The 20,717-nt window shown below is 44.6% G+C and overlaps 1 pseudogene; it reads left to right on the top strand.

Annotated features, from left to right (window-relative positions):
• The first annotated feature begins 15,196 nt into the window (after nt 1-15,196).
• Nucleotides 15,197-16,340, top strand: LOC127683676 (glyceraldehyde-3-phosphate dehydrogenase-like; annotated as a pseudogene).
• Nucleotides 16,341-20,717: the final 4,377 nt, after the last annotated feature.

Here is a 20,717-nt window from a genome sequence, read left to right as displayed (position 1 = left end):
GTACCCATTGCTTAGCACAGCGCCTGCTGGTAAAAGACACTCAAATATCCGAGCAATGTTCTGAGAGGGAGACAATCCCATCAGTAAGAGAAACCGAGGAGCGGTGTGATTAGGGGAAGAGCCTGGCTGGGTCTCCTAGGCAAAGAAGGAAAGAAACAACACCTTTCCATTACGCCCCCCACCTTCCCCCAGTTCATTGTTTTTCACACACGGGCTCCTCTCTGCAGCCCGGGACTGGGCTCTGCATGGTGGTTCTGGCTGTAAGTCCTATTTCCCCCCTCTTGCTTCCCTGGGTGGGACAGTCTGAAGCAGGAGGAATGGCAGCAAGGGGGTGCTTGTGTAAAGTGTCTTCAGGGAGCACGTGGAATCACGGATGATTGAAGAGAAAGATCATGGATCCTCTCGTGTAAATGAAAAAAGGAGTGAGAAGCTTTGAAAGGTAGACTGCTGTCAAGTTTCAGACTTGAATTAAGAGGCCTGGGGTTTGGAGTCCCGGCAGTTCATTCTGCCACATGTTGGGCTTTACATACTACACACCAGTACAAGGTTTTTACTGCAGAAGGCAAAGGAAAAGGGGGAAAGTGGGAATGAAAAAAGATTCCCTTTTTCTGCCTTATGCAGTTTCATATATAATGATACCATTTACTGTGGCCATTAGTTTTAATACAAACAAACAAACAAACAAACAAAACATGTAAGGCCAAGCACAAGCAGAGGCAGGTGGATGTCTGTGAGTTCAAGGCCAGCCTGGTTTACAAAGCAAGTCCAGGACAGCCAGGGCTCTGATACACAGAGAAATTCTGTCTCAAACAAACCACTAAAACAAAACAAACATTTAAATTGACCTGAGAGGGTGACAGCAAGTTTTGATCATGTTTTGGATGTGCCTGTAGAATAAAATTCAGATGTATGTGTCCAAAAAGGCCATGTATAAGAAAGAGTCTTAGAGTTGTCCAATAGGGAATAGTCAACAAAAGGTGGTCTCTGAACCAGGGGCAGGGCTCAGATAGCCATAAAGTACAGGGATGGGGTGGGGGATGGGGAGATCAGAACCTTCACAGACCTCCGCCCCAGCGATCAAAGGAGACGTTGGGAGGAGGAGATGAAGTGGAATGAAGATCTGGGCGGAGAACGAAAGTCTTCTCCAGGTTGAGGAAGTAGTCGCGAATGAGAAATGCCAGCAACCATCAAGCAAATGAGTGCCAGAAAACGTCCAGTCAGAGAAACAATGAGGAAGTCACTGCTAAGTGACGCCATTCTGGTTTCATTCATTCCGTGGAGCTCTGAGAGCAGAAACCAAGTCCGAGCTGTGTTAGAAGCAAGAGGAGTTGAGACAGGAGAAATCATAGCGGGTTTCGGGAGAGTTTAGACAAGGAAGGAAATGTCACAACGGAAAGAAGTGGACTTTGTTTTCTGTGCGTGGTTGTTTTACTACTGTTTTTCTTTACACTGGGATCTGGCAAATGCTTAGAGAAAGAGAATAATCCTAATGGGAAAGTAATGACTCATTACAAATGCAGAGTAAGACTTTATCCCTCTCTGTCATTCCAGAACTATGAGAGATGAGCCAAGCGTTGGCCAGGCAGTGAGAAACCCTGCTACGGACTTTGCAAGCACTGTTAAGCTCCTGGGTAACCTAGGTTCTGTCCAAATGTAAACCCAAGTCTGAGCTGCATGACCAGAGGTGATCTTTGCCTCAAGGTGACTCTTTAAAAAAGTCTTTCAAGTCCCTTGAGACCAGGGCTACCCGGAGGTCACCGCAAGAGATTAGATAGTCTGCTGTAGTCAGGACAGAGAAAACGGCAAGTCAGTCAGGGAGCACTACCTCAGACTGGAAGGTGGACCACAAACTTGCCACCTTCAAACATCCACATCAGAGATGGAGCAAACACCCAAGACAATCAAAAACAAAAAACAAAAAAACAGATGTTCTGTGGAATAAGCACACACAGGGCGGCTACTGTGAGGACCGGTGCAGCCCATGTCCCGTCCTCCTCACCCCGCTGCGCTGCATCCACCCACACGCATTCTTCAAGTAGTAAGATGAAAATACTGAGCAACTCTTACGAGCTCAGACACTGTTGAATGGTGGTGCCCTGCTTTGTCTGGCAATAACTATTAGCTGGTGGACGGAGGGAAGCATGGGAGGGGGTCCCAAAGGAGAGACGATGGAGGACACTCGTGGACTTGAGGGCAGCACCTATGTACCAAGAAGCCAGACCTGAGAATTCCTTGTGTAAAGGGAGGAGCGGAGGTAAAAATCAAATAGACGGGTAGACAGTGTGGTGGTTTGAATAAGCTTGGCCTACGGGAAGTGGCACAGTTAGGGGGTGTGGCCTTGTTGCTGTGGGTGTGGCCTTGTTGGAGGAAGTGCATCACCACCGTGGGGGTGGGCTTTGAGGTCTTTATGTTCAAGTTCCACCCAGTGTGGAAGAGAGCCTCCTCCTGGCTGCCTGCAGAAATGAGTCTTTTCCTGGCTGCCTTTGAATCAAGATGCCAGGGAAGGAGAAGGTCTGGGACTGAGAAGCGTAGGACAGAGACACAGAGAGACTGCCTCCACGTAAGAGTGGCCCAGGAGGGCTGCAGGCCTGGGTCCGGGGCAGCCAGGGTGGAATATAGGTTTTAGGAAGTAATAATCCAGGAAGGCCAAAGGGGTGAGTGTGCTAGCAACGTGGAGGACTGAAGTGGCCCAGCCGCTGAGCAGTTCAAGGCATATTAAATATAAGGCAGCATGTGCGTGCGCATGCGCGTGTGCGTATGTTTTTCATTCGAGAATCCAGAGTATTGGGGCGGCTAGTGAGGAACTCATGCAGCTGCTCCCAGGAAGGTCGAGTGGATTAGCCAACTACAGCTACTCACCACTGCATCCAGCTTTATTTCTTGGGTTCCAGGCAATGAATGCGGGTCATCGGGCCTTCAGAGTGAGGACGTTTACCCACCGAACCATCTCCACGGACTTCATTTTCAACATCTGAAACACTCTTGTGGTCTTTTGTTCAATTAGTGAAAAAAAAAAGAGAGAGAAAGCTAGAGAAAGAAATTCTTGTGATTTTTTTTTTTTTACTCTAAAATGTATTCTGTATCTTTTGGAAAGAGCGTTACAGCATATGGAATATTATGAAATTTACAATGTATGAAGCTTTTAATTTGAGAACTGAAAAACTATCTTAAAAAATTACTACTCACAAGAAGAGGAAATTTAAGCTCCTCATTCCCTGGAGTCTGTCGATGGAATTCAGAAGGGCTGGCTTTTGCAACATGTGAAATCCCAGGTTTTTATTTATTTATCTGATACTGATAAGCTCCACTGTGGCTCTGCGCCGTGCTGAGCGACAGCGATGTGAGTAAGACAGGCTCATTTCTGGGAATGAGTGGAGCATACAACTCAACTCTGGGGTCGGGGGGCCTTGGACTCTGAGCTCACAGGAGGAGGTCAAGGGTTCAGCAGGGGCCAGCCTAAGAGACAAGCGCTGATAACAGACTGCCTGGGAGTTTGCATTCCCAACAGATCCCAGGATGGTTCTGGGCATTGGAAGGATGGAGGAGGAAGTTTGGAAATCCTCCTTAGCAGCCTTGTGGCAATTGGCATCTGTGATATCTGAGAGACAGGAACTGCTGGTCTTCTCAACACCTTGGTACATGCATGGGTCCTGGCGCCGGCTCCCAAGGCTCTCAGCATCCGAGCCATCGTGTGAAGAGGCACTTCCTGAACACCAACCAGGGGCCAGACACTGGTCAAGAAAGGCAGATTCAATTCTCAAAGTGCTTCCTGTTGGTGAGACGAGACATCAGTATGGAGATGAGTGCTTTGGAGAAAGAGCAGGCAGAGAATAGGGGGACAGGCAGAGTGAGGTGGGGGTCCCATGACACATGATATAAAAAAGATCTTTAGGAAGTCCAGCCTGGGGCCCAGAGAGATGACTCTACAGTTAAGAGACTTGCGGTTCTTACATGGGACCAAAGTTGGGTTCCCAGTGTCACAGTGGGTAGCTTTCAACTGCTTATAACTCTAGCTCTTTAGTGCACACACACACACACACACACACACACACCACATTTTAGTCCTATAAAGAGATTAGCCTGAATACTCAAGTAAAAACCGAGAACTTGAACATTATGGTTAGTGTTGCATGAGTATCCCATCAAAGAAAGTGGCCCGCCAGCTGACTCCAGAGTTTTGGGAAGTGGTCCCTTCAGGCAAGACAAGCTGATACGCATTTTCCTCTAGCCCCAAAGAGTTTTCCAATTTGATGTGTGAAGCTGATTCAGTTAGGGTGGAGCCACTAAGAATCCACACCCAGAAGAATAGATATGTCATTGGAATGGGAGAAGAGGGCTAGATACCACCTCAGTTAACAGGCTATACATGGAGGAGACCACAGAGAGCTCAAGGCCACGTGGTGGCTCTAGGCTGGAACTAAGAATTGGTATAGGCTAAGCAAGTTATTGGTGCTTTCAGGATCGAGTAATCTGTGATTTTTCTCAAATCCAGTAACACTGGCTAAGATTACTCCTTGCTGGTCTTCAGACATTCTTGTTATATCATCTAACATGGAATTTGTAACAGATGCACAGGGAGAGCAGCTATGGGTGGGAAAGAGATGAAACGACAGTCTTGTGTTTTTGTTTTGTTTTTGTTTTGTTTTTGTCCTAGTACATACTTCTAACAAGGAAACTGAGCAGAAGGAGATGTAAACCTCAGAGGAGAAGAAAAGGATGCACAGGAAGCAATGACTGCCATTGTGAGTCCACACTTGTGATCAAGGGCAGAGCAACAGAGACAGCACGCCAGAGAGAATCAAGAAGATCATGAGGTTAAGACTTAACACCTTGGGTTTGGCGGTAGCTTCTGTCGTCTGTGGGCGGAGGGATCTCAGGAAAGTTCCTCGAATCTCTAGTCTTCATTTCTTTGTCTGGTCTGCTTCGATGACACAATTGGAGCTGCAGCTGGGCTTCAATGTCAAGTGAACTGACAGCCAGGTCCATAGTGGTTTGGAGACTCCCCCTCTCGGGAGGAGCTGCGCCAAACAGAGCCAGGCACGGTCATCAAGCAGCAGAGTAGCCATGATAGAGGAAGGACGGATTTGAGAACAGTGGGAGCTGTCCTCCACCCTACTGCCCGTGGCAGGGCCCTCAGACGAGTAAGAGGGAGGTGTCTTTGCCACTAGGCATGATACAGAGTAGGTTTTTTTCCCGCCAGGGCAAAAATGGTAGATCAAGGAGAGGAATAGCACCAGACACCTAGATATTTTCCTTGTTGATGGTTTTCTACCCCAGAATCTCCCTAAAGTTTCAGGATAGAAGGCATCTTACTTGAATCTGTAAGTTCTGCAAGGTAAATGGGGAACAAATGGGAATTTGTTGCTGTTTTTCCCCTTTTTTTGGTAAAGATTTATTTTGGTAAAGACAGCACTGTAGCTGTCTTCAGATACACCAGAAGAGGGCATCAGATCCCATTACAGATGGTTGTGAGCCACAATGTGGTTGCTGGGAATTGAACTCAGGACCTCTAGAAGAGTAAGCAGTCAGTGCTCTTAACCGCTGAGCCATCTCTCCAGCCCCTTCCCTTTTTTTTTTTAACTGAAAAAAATATATATATTCTGATCACAATTTCTCCTTCCTCGTCTCCTCCTAAGTCTTTCCTACCTCCTCACCCTTCCAACTCTATGCCTTCTTTCTCTCTCTCTAGTAAAACAAGCAAATTTTTAAAAAAGAATAAAACCAAATGAATAAACAAAAAGAGGAAAAAGAAACAAAAAAAGAGCATGAGAAACACACACACACACAAACACATATACACACTCATAGAGATACACACAAAATCCATGAAAACATAAAATAAGAAACCATAATATACAAGCAAAAGATCAGTAAGAGGATCAAAAGCCTAAACAAAGCAATGTGTACCTTTGAGTTTGCTCCATGTTGACTAGCTTTCCCTGGCCATGGGTCCCACCCTCAAGTGTGGATTGTATACCCAGAGACGACCTTGGAGAGACTATATTTTTCCTTTGCAAGCAGTTGTCAACTGGAGACAACTTCTTGGTCGGGGATGGGAGTTCATATCTATCTCCCTATCTCAGTGCAGGGACCTCATCTGGTTTGGACTTGTGTAGGCCGTAAGCATGCCGCCACAGTCTCATGAGTTCATGTATGTATCAGTCCTGTTGTGTCTGGAAAACACAGCTTACTTGGTATCATCCACCCCTCCAACTCTTAGAGACTTTCTGAGTCCCGAGGGGAGGGGTTTGATAAAGATACCTCATTTAGGACCGAGTCTTCCAATGTCTCTGCACATTGTCCAGTTAAGGGTCTCTGTATTGGTTCCCATCTTCTGGACGTTTCTCTGATGATGGCGAGATACTGATCTATTAGTACAGCAGAAGTCATTAGAAATCATTTTATTGCTGTATTCCCTTACCAGAACAATTGGTTTTCTCTTAGGACCATTGCCTACCAAGGCTCAGGTTCTTGGCCACTCAGTGTCAGGCAAGGGTCTCATCTCATGGACTGGGCCTTAAGTCCAATCATGAACTAGTTGGTGACTCCCACAAATTTTATGCACCAGTATATTATACAGGCAGATCACCATTGTAGACAGCCGGGTTTGTAGCTGGATTGGCATTTACTCTCTCCTGGTATCATGCACAGTACCTTCCAGTACCATGAATACTATTCAGTACAGACGAAGGTTAGATACCAACTTGATTTACTATGTTCAAATATGCATTGTCCTTCAATCTCCACCCTCCCACCTCTCTTGAACTATATATTTCATCCCCTCTACCTTGGGAGATCCTACCCCATCCTAGTTTCTTACTTTATACGTATAATATACTCAGTGCTCTCTGTGGTTGTACTGATAGTAGCATATCTATTGAAGGCTTAAATGCTAACATCCATATATTAGATATTCTCTTATACATATCATAATTGTCTTTGGGGTCTGTGTTACCTAACTCAGGATGATCTTTTTTCTAGTGTCATCCATTTACTTGCAAATTTCATAATTTAGTATTTTTAACAGTTGAATAACATTCCATAAATGTATTACACTTTAATTACACATTCACCCACTGATATAGATCTAGGCTGTTTCTAATTCATGCTATTATGAATAGAGCAGTAATGAGCGTGAATGAACAAGTGTCTGTAGTAGAGTGGAGAGTTCTTTGGGTATATGCCCCAGAGTAATATAGTTGGACCTTGAAGTATATCTATTCCCAACTGCACAAGTTTACACCTCCACCAGCAACAGGTGAGTGCTCGTCCTACCCAACACCCTTGGAAGTATGAGCTGTCATTTGTTTTATTGATCTTGGCCAATCTGGCCAAGATAAAAATCTCAAAGTAGTTTTGATTTTCATTTCCCTGATGACTAAGATGTTAGACTTTTCTGTTTCTCATTCATTTGTGTTTTATTTTTTGAGAAACCTTTGTTTAGTTCTGTACCCCATTTTTTTCTGTACCCCATTTTTAAATTGATTTGTTTTCTTGATATCCAGGGTTGCTGTTTATTGTTGTTGTTGTTGTTCTTCTTCTCCTCCTCCTCCTTCTTCTTTAAATATTTTAGATATTAACCCTATACCAGATGTGTAATTGGTAAATATCCATTCCCGATCTGCTTTGTCTGGATGGTGGTGTCACACTGCTCTGGTGCTGTGTCTGCCTGCTGTCATGCTCTCAACCATGACACCCATGGACTCACCCTCTGAAACTGTAAGTCCCTATGAATGCCTTCTTCTGTAACTCTCCTTGGTCCTGGTGTCTCTTCACCACATTGGAACAGCAGCAACACAGATTCATTCGAAAGATGTGATAGAGAGCCAGAGTTAGTGACTCACACCTTTGAACTCAGTACTCAGGAGGCAGATACAGAGGCAACCAGATCTCTCTGAGTTCTAAGCCAGCCTGGTCTACAGAGTGAGTTCCAGGACTGCCAGGGCTACACAGAGAAATGCTATCTCAGAAAACCAAAAGGAAAAAGATGGGGTGGGGTAGAGGGATAGGAAGAGTAAGAGATGTGACTGGACTCAAGTCCGGTCTCTTCCCAGCATCATGTGGTGGACCAAAAGACCTAAGCAGGTAGAATAACAGAAAGCAAACCAGCAAACACTGAAAGTTGAAGAGAAACACAGATCTCTGTGCTGGGTATCCAGAAGTCAGCAGAAACTTGAGCCAAATCTGAGGAAACAGATGCTTCTAAAGAAAAGGCATTAGAAAGGAGCCTTGCAGCAAAATGAGTGATCAGCTCCCAGAGTGTCACCAGCTGGTACCCTGAAGTTAGAAACTTTTTATAAAGAGAACTGCAATGGATCTTCCAGAAGGAAACTACCCACAGGTCTCTGGAAGTTAGAGGTTTTGATCTTATATCATTATGAAGTCCATCTGAGCTGGCTAATTTATGTCAACTTGGCACAAGCTAGAGTCATCAGAGTAGAGGAAATCTCAACTAAGAAAATGCCTCTGAAAAAATGTGGTATATCTACACAATGGAGTACTATTCAGCCATTAGAAACAATGAATTCAAGAAATTCTTAGGCAAATGGATGGAGCTAGAGAACATCATACTAAGTGAGGTAACCCAGACTCAAAAGGTGAATCATGGTATGCACTCACTAATAAGTGGATATTAACCTAGAAAACTGGAATACCCAAAACATAATCCACACATCAAATGAGGTACAAGAAGAAAGGAGGAGTGGCTCCTGGTTCTGGAAAGATTCAGTGAAGCAGTATTCAGCAAAACCGGAACGGGGAAGTGGGAAGGGGTGGGTGGGAGGACAGGGGAAGAGAAGGGGGCTTGCGGGACTTTCGGGGAGTGGGGGGCTAGAAAAGGGGAAATCATTTGAAATGTAAATAAATTATATCGAATAAAAAATTTAAAAAAAATAAAATAAATTAAATAATGAAAAAAAAAAAGAAAGAAAGAAAATGCCTCTGTAAGATCAGGCTGCAGGCAAGCCTATAGGGCATTTTCTTAAGTAGTGATTGGTGGGGTGTGCCTAGGCCTTTATGGGTGGGGCCATTCCTGGGCTGGTGGTCCTGGGTTTTATGAGAAAGCAGGCTGAGTAAGCCATGAGGAGCCAGTCAGTAAGCAGCACCCCTCCATGGCCTCTGCATCAGTGCCTGCCTCCAGGCTCCTGCCTTGTTAGAGTTCCTGTCCTCACTGGTTTTGATGATGAACTGATAGTATGGAACTGTGAGTAAAACAAACGCTTGCCTCCTAAGTTGATTTTGGTAATGGTATTTCACAATAGCAATAGTAATCCTAACTTAGACATCATCCAAATCACCCCTTGTGACTTTTGCCACCACTAGTCTCAGGGTATGTGTCTTGGTCATCTATTTCTTGGATAATTATTTGCTATGTTCTAAAGGTATGCAAACTCACATAAGTAAATGTATCGATGTTAACACTGAGTAGCCAGAAATGGTGTGATCACTCTGAACTATGAGAAAAATCCACATAGACAGGAAAAGGCACAAGTATATGTTGGCCTTGTTCTATACTGAATCTCTTTTTTTCTCCAGAAGATTTATTTTTATATGGTGTGTGTGTGTGTGTGTATGCTTATAAAAGCCAGAAGAGATTGTCTGATATTCTGAACAGAAAGGTTGTTAACCACCTGCCATGGGTGCTGGGAACCAAACTCAGGTCATCTGGAAGAGCAGCAGGCCCTGAGACATTTCTCCTGCCCCTGTATCATGAGCATAGTCTCCCATTTTATTTATGTAATTAGGAGGGCACTATTGTGGAAAGTTAAGGAAATGAGCATTCCAGGAGACAAAGTAACCTGACTAAGGTCACCCAGCTAATCATCCATGAACCAAGGACTTGAATCTGACTCCCGGGCATATAGACCACAATCTGCAGCCTGCAGAATTCAAGTAGATATAGGGTACACAGACACAATCTTAGTCAGCAGTGAAATTCCTGACAAATATTTCTTTTTACTACTTTAACATTACAAATGGTGTGAGTTCCAACTCACTGAGTTCCAAACTTTAAAATCATTTAAGTACATTAGAATTCATGGAATTCTGGGAACAAATCTGGCTCAGAGATGCCCCAGAGTACCACAGGCAATGGTGACTCCATGTGGGATTTCATATTTCAGCACTTGGCCCGAGTACCTCACCCAGGACTGAAGATAAAGAGGAGATATCTAGGCAAATCTGCCTAATTTCCCTGAACTCTGTAGTCCAAGTGCCCCAGCTTGACACATCCACACTACGTTGCTTTTGGCAATTGCAGCTTTGGCAGAGAGTGAGAAACCCGCCCTTGACAGGAACCTTCTGTGAATGAAAGGCTTCAGGTGCTGGGCTGGCTCCTGACTCCTCTGCAGAAGGAAGTGCCTCCCACTTGCTCTGTGCAGCGATGGTGCAGGTGAGTCACCACATTGCCAGCCAGGCAAGTATTTTAAGAAACATGAAGTGTAAGCAGGAACCAGCAGAGAGAGATGATGGCTGAAGTGTCGCCATTAGCTCTGAGGGTGTCTTGTTGTCATGGCGCTAGGAAAATCACTTCCATTTAGAGTCCCACTCACCAGCTGTTTTGCTGCAACTTTTGCACGGGAAGTTGGTAGCCACCCCAGCACAGGCGTGGGCCACGGGTGTGCACACACGAACACCTGTGGCAGACACCCACTCCAGAGGCCTTACATCGCTCGTGTGACGCTACCCCTTGTGACATAATCGGAAGCTTTGGAGTGGAGTCAGCAACAAGGAGAACCCACCTCAACCTCTGCTTCCCACCTGGCAGTGGGCTCTGGAATACCGCCATTGCCCATCCTTTGAAACACTAATTCAAGGCTCGGACCTTAGACCAATGGTTCTTGGCCTTCCCAATGCTGTGACCCTTTAATACAGTTCCTCATGTAATGATGCCCTAACCGCAGAATTATTGTTGTTGCTACTTCATAACTATAGTTTTGCTACTGTTTTGAATCATAATGTAAATATCTAATACACAGGCCGTCCTAGGTGACCCCTGTGAAAGAGTTGTTTGACCCCAAAGGAGTTGTGACTCACAGGTTGAGAACCATACTGCCTTAGACCCTTTGTGAGGGTAGATTACTTGAGGTAAAGTCAGGAGCAGGGATTAAGGGTGGGATGAGGAAAAGTTCCCCCAAAAGTAACACTGGGACTTTTTTTTTTCATTTTTGACTAAATTTTATTTCTCCTTCAAATACTAGTAATATTTCAACATAATTTCAAGAGAAATTGTTCCACATTTCTTTAAATAACAAAAAGATAAGAGTAACTTTTCTTCCCAGCATGAAAACACAATTTGACATGATTAAAACTTTGTTAAAAAAATACTTTGTTGACCATCACCAGAGGTTTTTAACTAGATATTTGCTTTATTTACATCTCAAATGTTATTCCCTTTCCTTATTATCCCTCTGAAAACTCCCTATCCCATCCCCCCTCCCCGTTTGCCAACCCCCCCCCCCCCACTTTCCTAACCTGGCATTCCCCTACACTGGGGCATGGAGGACCAATGGCCTCTTCTTTCATCAATGTCTGAAAAGGCTGTCCTCTGCTACATATGTAGCTGGAGCCATGAGTCCCTCCATGTGTACTCTTTGGTTGGTGGTTTAGTTCTTGGGAGCTCTGAGGTACTGGTTGGTACATATTATTGTTCCTCCTGTGGGGCTACAAACCTCTTCAGTTCCTTGAGTCCTTTCTCTAGCTCCTCCATTGGGGACCCTATGCTCAGTCCATTGGTTGGCTGTGAGCCATGAGTATTTTGATCTCCCTTCTAAGAAGGACCAAAGTATCCACACTTTGGTCTTCCTTATTCTTGAGCTTCATGTGGTCTGTGAATTGTATCTTGGGTATTCCAAGCTTTTGGGCTAATATCCACTTATCAGCAAGTGCATACCATATGTATTCTTTCATGACTGGATTACCTCACTCAGGATGATATTTTTCTAGTTCCATCCATTTGCCTAAGAATTTCATGAATTTATTGTTTTTAATAACTGAGTAGTATACTCCATTGTGTAAATGTACCACATTTACTGTATCCATTCCTCTGTTGGGTTCTTTCCAGCTTCTGGCTATTATAAATAAGGTTGCTATGAACATAGTGGAGCATGTGTCCTTACATGTTGGAGCATCTTCTGGGTATATGCCCAGGAGTGGTATAGCTGGGTCCTCGGGTAGTACTATGTTCAATTTTCTGAGGAACTGCCAAACTGATTTCCAGAGTGTTTTAACCAGCTTGCAATCCTACCAGCAATGGAGGAGTGCTCCTCTTTCTCCACATCCTTTGCAGCATATGCTGTCCCCTGAATTTTTGATCTTAGCCATTAGGACTGGTGTGAGAATCTCAGGGTTGTTTTGATTTGCATTTCCCTGATAACTAAGGATGTTGAACATTCCTTTAGGTGTTTTTCAGCAATCTGGTACTCCTCAATTGAGAATTCTTTGTTTAGCTCTGTACCCCATTTTTTAATGGGTTATTTGAATCTCTGGAGTCTAACATCTTGAGTTCTCTGTATATTTGGGATATTAGCCCTCTATCAGATGTAGGATTGGTAAAGATCTTTTCCCAATCTGTTGGTTGCCGTTTTATCCTATTGACAGTGTCCTTTGCCTTACAGAAGCTTTGCAATTATGAGGTCCCATTTGTCAATTCTAATTGAAGATCCAGATACGAACCCACACTCCTATGGTCACTCGATCTTTGACAAAGGAGCTAAAACCATCCAGTGTAAAAAAGACAGCATTTTCAACAAATGGTGCTGGTTCAACTGGCAGTCAACATGTAAGTGAATGCAAACTGATCCACTCTCATCTCCCTGTACAAAGCTCAAGTCCAAGTGGATCAAGGACCTCCACATAAAACCAGACACACCTCATCTAATAGAAGAGACAGTGGGGAAGAACTGGAGCACATGGGCACAGGGGAAAATTCCTGAACAGAACACCAATAACTTATGCTCTAACACTGGGAATTCTTGTCGGCCCCCATTCCATGTGTGCTGCTAGGAAGATGACTCCCAGGGGCCTTTCTTGATATCCACAACTGCACTGCCCCGAAGGGAAGGGGCAGATGCTGACTGCTACCCCGAGGCTGGCTTTTTGTGGGACTGTTCCTTCTATCAAAGCCTTTTTAGATAAAAGATACCTTAAGCTCCACGAGGGTAAACTGGGATCCCCACTCAGACTTCACACGATCTGGTTCCACTTGTCTCTCCGTGGCCCTTGCTTGGAGGCTACCGTGGCTACAGAATAAAGGAGAGCGTCTGCTATCAGTAGCCATTCTGTAACATTCCTCAATTAAACAAAACCTTGATCTTCATGTAAAAACAAGCATGCACCGTAGCTGGGTCCTACTGTCCTCTCGCCCAGATTATAAGGTACATGTTTGGAGCTGGTGGATTTGTTAAGGGCTAAAATGGTCTGACTCTTAAGTGGACTCCTAGACCTCGTTTTCAAAGCAATGAGGCAGACACACGCTGGCAAGCATGTGGTCCCATCCAGTGAGAATGGCCGTTCATTTAGTTTCTAAAAACAGTGCTCTAGGCACCACCTCAAGTCCCATTTATACACTGAAGGCCTAATTTCTAGTACCTCAGAATGTGACAGCATTTGGAGTTAGGAACTTTAAAGAGGTAATTAGTTAAAAACCAGAAACTAGATGTAGGGGAAAATATTAAAGAAGGGCCACCCTCCAACTCTCCTACCCCGCCAATCTTCAGCACCAATTCCTGGCTGAGTCCCGCACAGTGCAATTCTCCCCACTGCTGCCAAGCTAATCTCTCCCAAGTAGTTCCTACAGCAATCTTGCCAGCTTGACCATAGCTCCCCACCCTTTGCCCACTCCCTCCAAATACCCTGGAAAGCATGACTCTTAATCTTAAATAGCTAACCAATTGTATTTATGTGTATTAAACTCACAATTACATGATGCCAATTTACAGTGATAAAAGTCTCATCCCAATTTCTAACGTCTGATTCCGTCTTGATATGTGCCTCTCCCTCCCGTGCTCATGCGAGCATCTGCTCTCTCGCCCATGCGTCTGCTTTCTGACCTCCCAACCCTTAGCTCTGCCTCCTCTTTCCAGTCATAGGCCTCTCACTGCCTCAATGTCATTGGATAGGAAATATCTTGCAAAGAATAGGTGTGAATCCAACACGACTAGTGTATTTTGAGAAGAACAGAGAACAAAGGAGAGAATGTGGAAGAAAAACAAAATAAAATGAAAAACTGGTTCTGCCATTGGCTGGGTCTTGGCCCTCTACTCCCAGAACTACAGGACAGTGTGTGTTTGTTGTTTCTCAGCCACTCAGTTTGTAGTACTCGGCTGCACCAGCCATTGCAGACTAACACAACCTAGGAACACCATATCATTCAACAACCACCTCAGCAGGCGCAGGTTGCTTCACTGTAGTGTGCATACAAGGCTAGCTCGTGAACCCTGAGATTTGAGCCTCAGACTGAGAGTCATAGAAGCAGAATCACATACGACAGGCATGGCTTCTAAGATTGGGCATTCTTTCCAGAGCCTTCTTCAGTGCCTTACAACCCTGGAGACTTTAGACCAGAATTATGATTGTGATTTAAAAAAAAAAAAAAGGATTTATTTATTTATTTTATGTATAGGAACACACTGTTGCTGTCTTCAGACCACCAGGGGAGGACATCAGATCCCATTATAGATGGTTGTGAGCCACCATGTGATTGCTGGGAATTGAATTCAGGACCTCTGGAAGAGCAGTCAGGGCCTTTAACCTCTGAGCCATGGTTCTTGTGTGTCAAGATGTACTCTGAGATGGTACATATTCTTCCCCATAGCCCTGACTGTAGGAAATGGAGAAAGCTCTGACAGAGTGAAGTCCAGAGTGGATGTGTATTTTGACATGAATACAGCCTGCTAAGGACTCCAAGACCAGTTGGTCCATGGTAAATTGATAAGGGTCAGGCACAGATTGATGGCAAAGCTTTCCTGAAGAGTCTGAATAAAGTCCAGGAAATGATGGCTCACGCCTTTAATTCCAGCACTTGGGAGGCAGAGGCAAGTGGATCTCTGAGTTCAAGGCCAACCTGGTCTACAGAGTGAGTTCCAGGACAGCCAGGACTATACAGAGAAACCCTGTCTCAAAACAAACAGCTCTGTTCCTCCCCATTCCAGAGACAGCTGCATCTTCTTGTGCAATGCCAACCTCATCCTGTAGACACATGGTGAAGGTTGGTGTGAATGAATTTGGCTGTATTGGACACCTGGCTACCAGGACTTCCTTCTCCTCTGCATCTGGCAAAGTGGACATTGTTGCCATCAGTGACCCCTTCATTGACCTCAACTACATGGTCTGCATGTGCCTGCCAGTATGACTCTATCCATGGCAAGTTCAACAGCACAGTCAAGGCTGAGAATGAGAAACTTGTCATCAATGGGAAGCCCATTACTGTTATTTATTTATTTATTTATTTATTTATTTATTTATTATATGTAAGTACACTGTTGCTGTCTTCAGACACCCCAGAAGAAGGCATCAGATCTCATTACGGATGATCATGAGCCACCATGTTGTTGCTGGGATTTGAACTCAGGATCTTTGAAAGAGTAATCAGTGATCTTAACTGCAGAGCCATCTCTCCAGCCCCCATCACTGTCTTCTAGGAGAAAGATCACACTAACATCAAATGGGATGATGTTGATACTGAGTATGACATGAAGTCTACTGACATCTTCACCACCATGAAGAAGGCCAGGACCCACTTCAAGGATGAGGCCACAGGGGTCATCATCTCTGCTCCTTCTGCTGATGCCCCCATGTTTGTGATGGGTGTGAACCACAAGAAATATGACAACTAACTCAAGTTTGTCAGCAATGTATCCTGCACTACCAACTGCTTAGACCCCCTGGCCAAGGTCATCCATGACAACTTTGGCATCGTGGAAGGACTCATGATCACTGTCCATGCCATCACTGCCACTCAGAAGACTGTGGATGGCCCCTCTAGAAAGCTGTGACATGATGTCCATGGGGCTTCTCAGAACATCATCCCTGCATCCACTGGTGCTGCCAAGGCTGTGGGGAACGTCATCCCAGAGCTGAATGGGAAGCTCACTGGCATGGCCTTCCATGGTCCTACCCCCAATGTATATGCATTATGGATTAGACATACCTCCTGGAGAAACCTTCCAAGTATGAAAACATCAAGAAAGTGGTTCCAGGATTCAAACTGCACACTTTACGGTGGTGATACATGTGCTAAAGAATCCACAGTCCCTAATTCAAATCCCAGGGGCCAGTCAGGCATGGCAGAATTTGGGGATCTGAAAAAAAGTCAAAGAATGTGCATATCACTGGCTCCATGACACCCTATAGCATCTGCAGCCATGTCCTGTATTCACACAGATGACCATTTCTCTAATTGTTTGTGTTGCAGAAATAGAACATAGGACGCCCATGTCAATTCAAGGATGGCCTTTGTATCAAGTGTGCTCATTTCAGGACATATTTTGCTCCCAAGTAAGGTATAAGTACATATTTTTTTCCTTATTAACCATAAACCTGCATCATCTTCATCTCAGAGATGAAGAGACTGAGAGGAAATGCTTGCCACACTTGTTAACCTCTAGGAAAGACATAGCTGTGCTCCCAACCCCCAGCGAGGCTCTGGAATCCATGGACACATGGAGCTATGACTAGTCTTGGATGTCAATGTAACCATATCTGGATTAAGCTACAATCCAGAAATAGAGGGCACACCTGTAAAAAAAAAAAATCTGCTTTGTTGGAAGTGCTTCTTGTCTGGACCTTTGAGGCAGGAAGCCACACCTTTGATCTAGATCTTGAAGCTGGAAGACACTAGCCTTTAATTTGGATCTTGAGATGGGAAGACATACCTTTAATATGGGCCATACCTTCTGCTGGAAGTATAAATAAGAACATAGAAGGAAGCTTTTGCTTTTTACCTGCTTGCCCTTGCCTTGGTAGCACAACTGTTCCTTCACTAGCACTGACACCTATTTCTTTGGGACTCCAGCATATACAGAAGACCAGTTTTGTGGGTCTGAGCAACCTCTAGACTCTCACATTCACAGCTGGCCATCGTTAACCACAGTAGCTGAACCACAGCCTCTAAGTCATCCCAGGAGATTTATTCCATAAGTTCTGTGACTCTGAAGAACCCTAACTTATGCACGTGCTTCTGGAGGGATGTGTCTCTGCTGCCTGCCTCACTGGCCCTGGCACATCAGTAGAATGCAAATCACACCAAGCTTACAGCCCTCCAGTGAGGATCTAACATGTTGTAGACAATTTCTATTAAAGACTATTGTGGCCTACCAAATCCATACATTGAAATCCTAGTCTCAGGATCTCAAGATACAATCTTATGCAGAAATAGAGTCACTGCAGACATCAGTCAAGATGAGGTCACTGGAACAGACTCTAATCCAGTATAGATGGTGTCCTTAATATCACAGACTTTGGGCATAGAAAAGATGCACAACACTGGAGTGGTAGTGGAACATGCCTTTAATCTTAGCACTTGAGAGGCAGAGTCGAGGCCAACCTGGTCTACAGAGCAAGTTCCAAGACAGCCAGAGCTGCAGAGGAACCCTGCTCAAAAAACAAAATAAAACAAAAGGTGCATGTTTGTGAAAGGAGAGATTAAAAACTAATGCTTCTACAAGATTAGAAGTGCTGGAGATGCTAGAAAACTAGCCAAGAGGGGCAGGGAACAGAGCTTTCCTCGTGCCTCAGGAAACTACCCTGCCAATGCCTTCATTTGGACTCCAGAACTGGGAAACAGTAATATCTGTTGTCCAAGACATACAGTTTGTGGAACTGTGCAACAACAGCCCTTAGCTAATCAGAACACAGTCCTTTACTCAGTGTGAAATTATCCCATCAGTGAGTGATAGCCAACCATCCTTAGGGTCAAGGTGTGTTTTTGCTTGTCTGATTGTTGTGATAGAGATGGCACCCAAGGTTTGGTGCATGCTAGACAAACACTTTACCACTGAGCTAACCTCCTACTACTCAGTAGCATCACTGAAATTAGGGAATCTGATGATTTCTAAGACCATTCCCAAATGTTATCTATGCTCCCAGGAGCCTAGATCAGCTCCTCTTGGACGGATGATCTGGTCCTTACAGCCATTTCTTGGTTGTTGTTTCAAAGATAAACTAAGGTGAAGGTGATCTTCAAGGACAAAGCAACAGCACTTCCGGTGCTGTGAGCTGTGTTCCTAGACAATAGAATAAAACGGATTTAAAATGTGGATCTTCACTTGCCTTCTGGTGAGGCAGCTCCTATGATGAACTTCCTAGAGTCTTCTCTCTGTGTCCTCTGGTCTTTGGTGTTAAATCCAAACCATGTGTTTGGGTTACAGATTTTGCAGAAGGAAGCGGACATCAAAGTTGGAGATCATTTTCTGTGACTTAAAGGTATGTCACGAGGGCCCTGTGAAGGCGTGGAAAGCTTGGGCTCTTTGTGTGAAATGTGATCCCTCAATACCATCTCACTGTGTAGATAAAACCTGGCCTAAGAAAGCTCCCAAAGGCTGTTGATTTTACTACATGTAAGCCAAGGTGCGACTAGGCCTGGCTCCGGGAAAGAAGTCAAATTACTTAAAAATGTCTCTAGCCTTAGTTGGAGGAGTCTCTATTTCAGCTTTGGAGCTTTGAGCCTCTGCCCTTACAGTTTGACCTCACCAACACAGAAGTGAGTCGCTGAGTGGGTGATCATGGCCCCCACCCCCATCTGTGGAGCCTTAAAAGGCTGAGTACTCACAGGCAGCCCGGTCTGTGGCTGGCCATGTGGCAATGCTCTTGGGCCTCTCTCACTTCCTGTCAGCCTTTGCTCAGGAATTTGCTCCCAGCTCCTTTTCTGGAAGCGTTTCTTCACTAAGCAGAGGGCTGCAGCCCAGGGACCATCAGTTATCATTTGTTTAAGGTTTTCACCCTTGCTCCTTGTCCCTCTACTACTCTGTCACAATTTTTGAAGTGTGCTTTCTCCTGCCAATGGACGCAGCCAGCGGGAGTCTGTTGAGTATGGAACTCACTGAAGGGCAGAGAGTGTCACTTAGAGAATCTCACAATTGGTGATTCTTTCCCTTGTCAACATGATATATATACAATCCAAGGGAAATGTCTAAATGAATGGAGCTGTTTGGGAATAGAGGCCACATTTCATTCCCTTTTGAATTCTCAGTGCTTAGTTCCATACCTGGCACAGGTTAGCAACCAATAAAATTCCTTGTTGAATGAATGAACATTAGTTTTCTTTTTTTTCTGAAAGGTACTCTGTTAAGTGTGATTCCAACGCACCACGGTCACACACGAGGCTAAAGGACATTTACATTTCCCAATGTCTCTCATGAGACATGTCCAAGGAAAAGCCCCTAGATCCAGGATGCAGAAGATACAAACTCCAGATCCTCTTGGACTACTACCTCAGAGCCCAAGGTCTTTAGCCTCTCTGTGTCTGCAATGCCTACCTTGGTGGATGGTTTCAAGATGCTGCCAAGGTAGCAACTGGGGATGTAGTGTAGAGGTAGAGAGTTTACCAGGCTTGAGGTCCTGAGCTTCATTTGAAGCATTGTAAGGGATTTTTAAAAGGAGAAGACACTGCAGGCACAGGTTTCAGAGAAGATGCTGAAGCCCTTATTTCTGTTATTTACTACTGTAACAGGTAGTAATGCTCAACTGGAGTTAAGAGGTTCCATTAGGGGGCTGGAGAGATGGCTCAGCGGTTAAGAGCAGTAACTGCTCTTCCAGAGGTCCTGAGTTCAACTCCCAGCATCCACATGGTGGCTCACAACCATCCCTAATGAGATCAGATGCCCTCTTCTGATGTGTCTGAAGACAGCTACAGTGTACTTACATGTAAATACATAAATCCTTAAAACAAAAAAAAAAAAGAGGTTCCATTAGTCATATTGACTATCCCAATATCTTTTATTCTACATGAATGCAAAAATGGAAACCAACTTTTCTTCCTACTACAGCTAAAGATATATCCAACCTTGTAAAGTCCTGGCCTCTCTGGAATATAACTTTCTTCTAGGTTAGAAAACCTTTTCTGTGAACTGGTGGTGGGTAAAATGTTAAATCACAGAAGACTGGTTGAAGAATGGTTGTTCTAGAGATAGTTCCTGTGCCTAAAATATGCTAAGAAATATGAGGTTTTCATATTCAGAGGACTGTGTCCTTCACTGCACCCTTAAACCAAAGAAACCTCAGACCCCAGGACAGCCTAGAGATCAAGAGGACTTGCCTGTTGGCAAGTGACTAACAGATCTCAGACTTCCTCTATTCCCCTCACCTCCCAGTTGAGACAGCAGCAGGTGGTCCTTTGCTTTCCCCATGTCCTGGTGCAGATGCTATTGCTAAGGTAACTGGGTGATACAGCAGGTACAGAAGCAACCTGTGGATACTACTCTCTCTTAGCTAGAAAGTCTTAGTCAATCGTATTGATCTGTATGAAGTAGTGTTTTGGGGACTAAAGAGAGAAGTCTGGCCTATGGGACAGCTCAGGTTCCCTGGAAATTCTTCCAGCGTAGGTTTCTAGACAATGTGATGCAGAAGGAAGCAGAGAATGAGGATCTGAAATTACATATGGATGCTAATTGTCAGTGTGTGCTGTGGCTAGGATTGCCTAAGGTCCAGTTTCTAGATGCAAGTCTTTGGTTTTCCTGGAACATCATAGAATGAGAGGGGTTTGTGTCAACTCTGTGTTCTGA

The sequence above is a fragment of the Apodemus sylvaticus genome, chromosome 4 (assembly GCF_947179515.1).
Source record: "Apodemus sylvaticus chromosome 4, mApoSyl1.1, whole genome shotgun sequence".
NCBI lineage: Eukaryota > Metazoa > Chordata > Mammalia > Rodentia > Muridae > Apodemus > Apodemus sylvaticus.
Note: the sequence above shows the minus strand (reverse complement) of the source record. Positions and strands in the feature narration are given on the sequence as shown.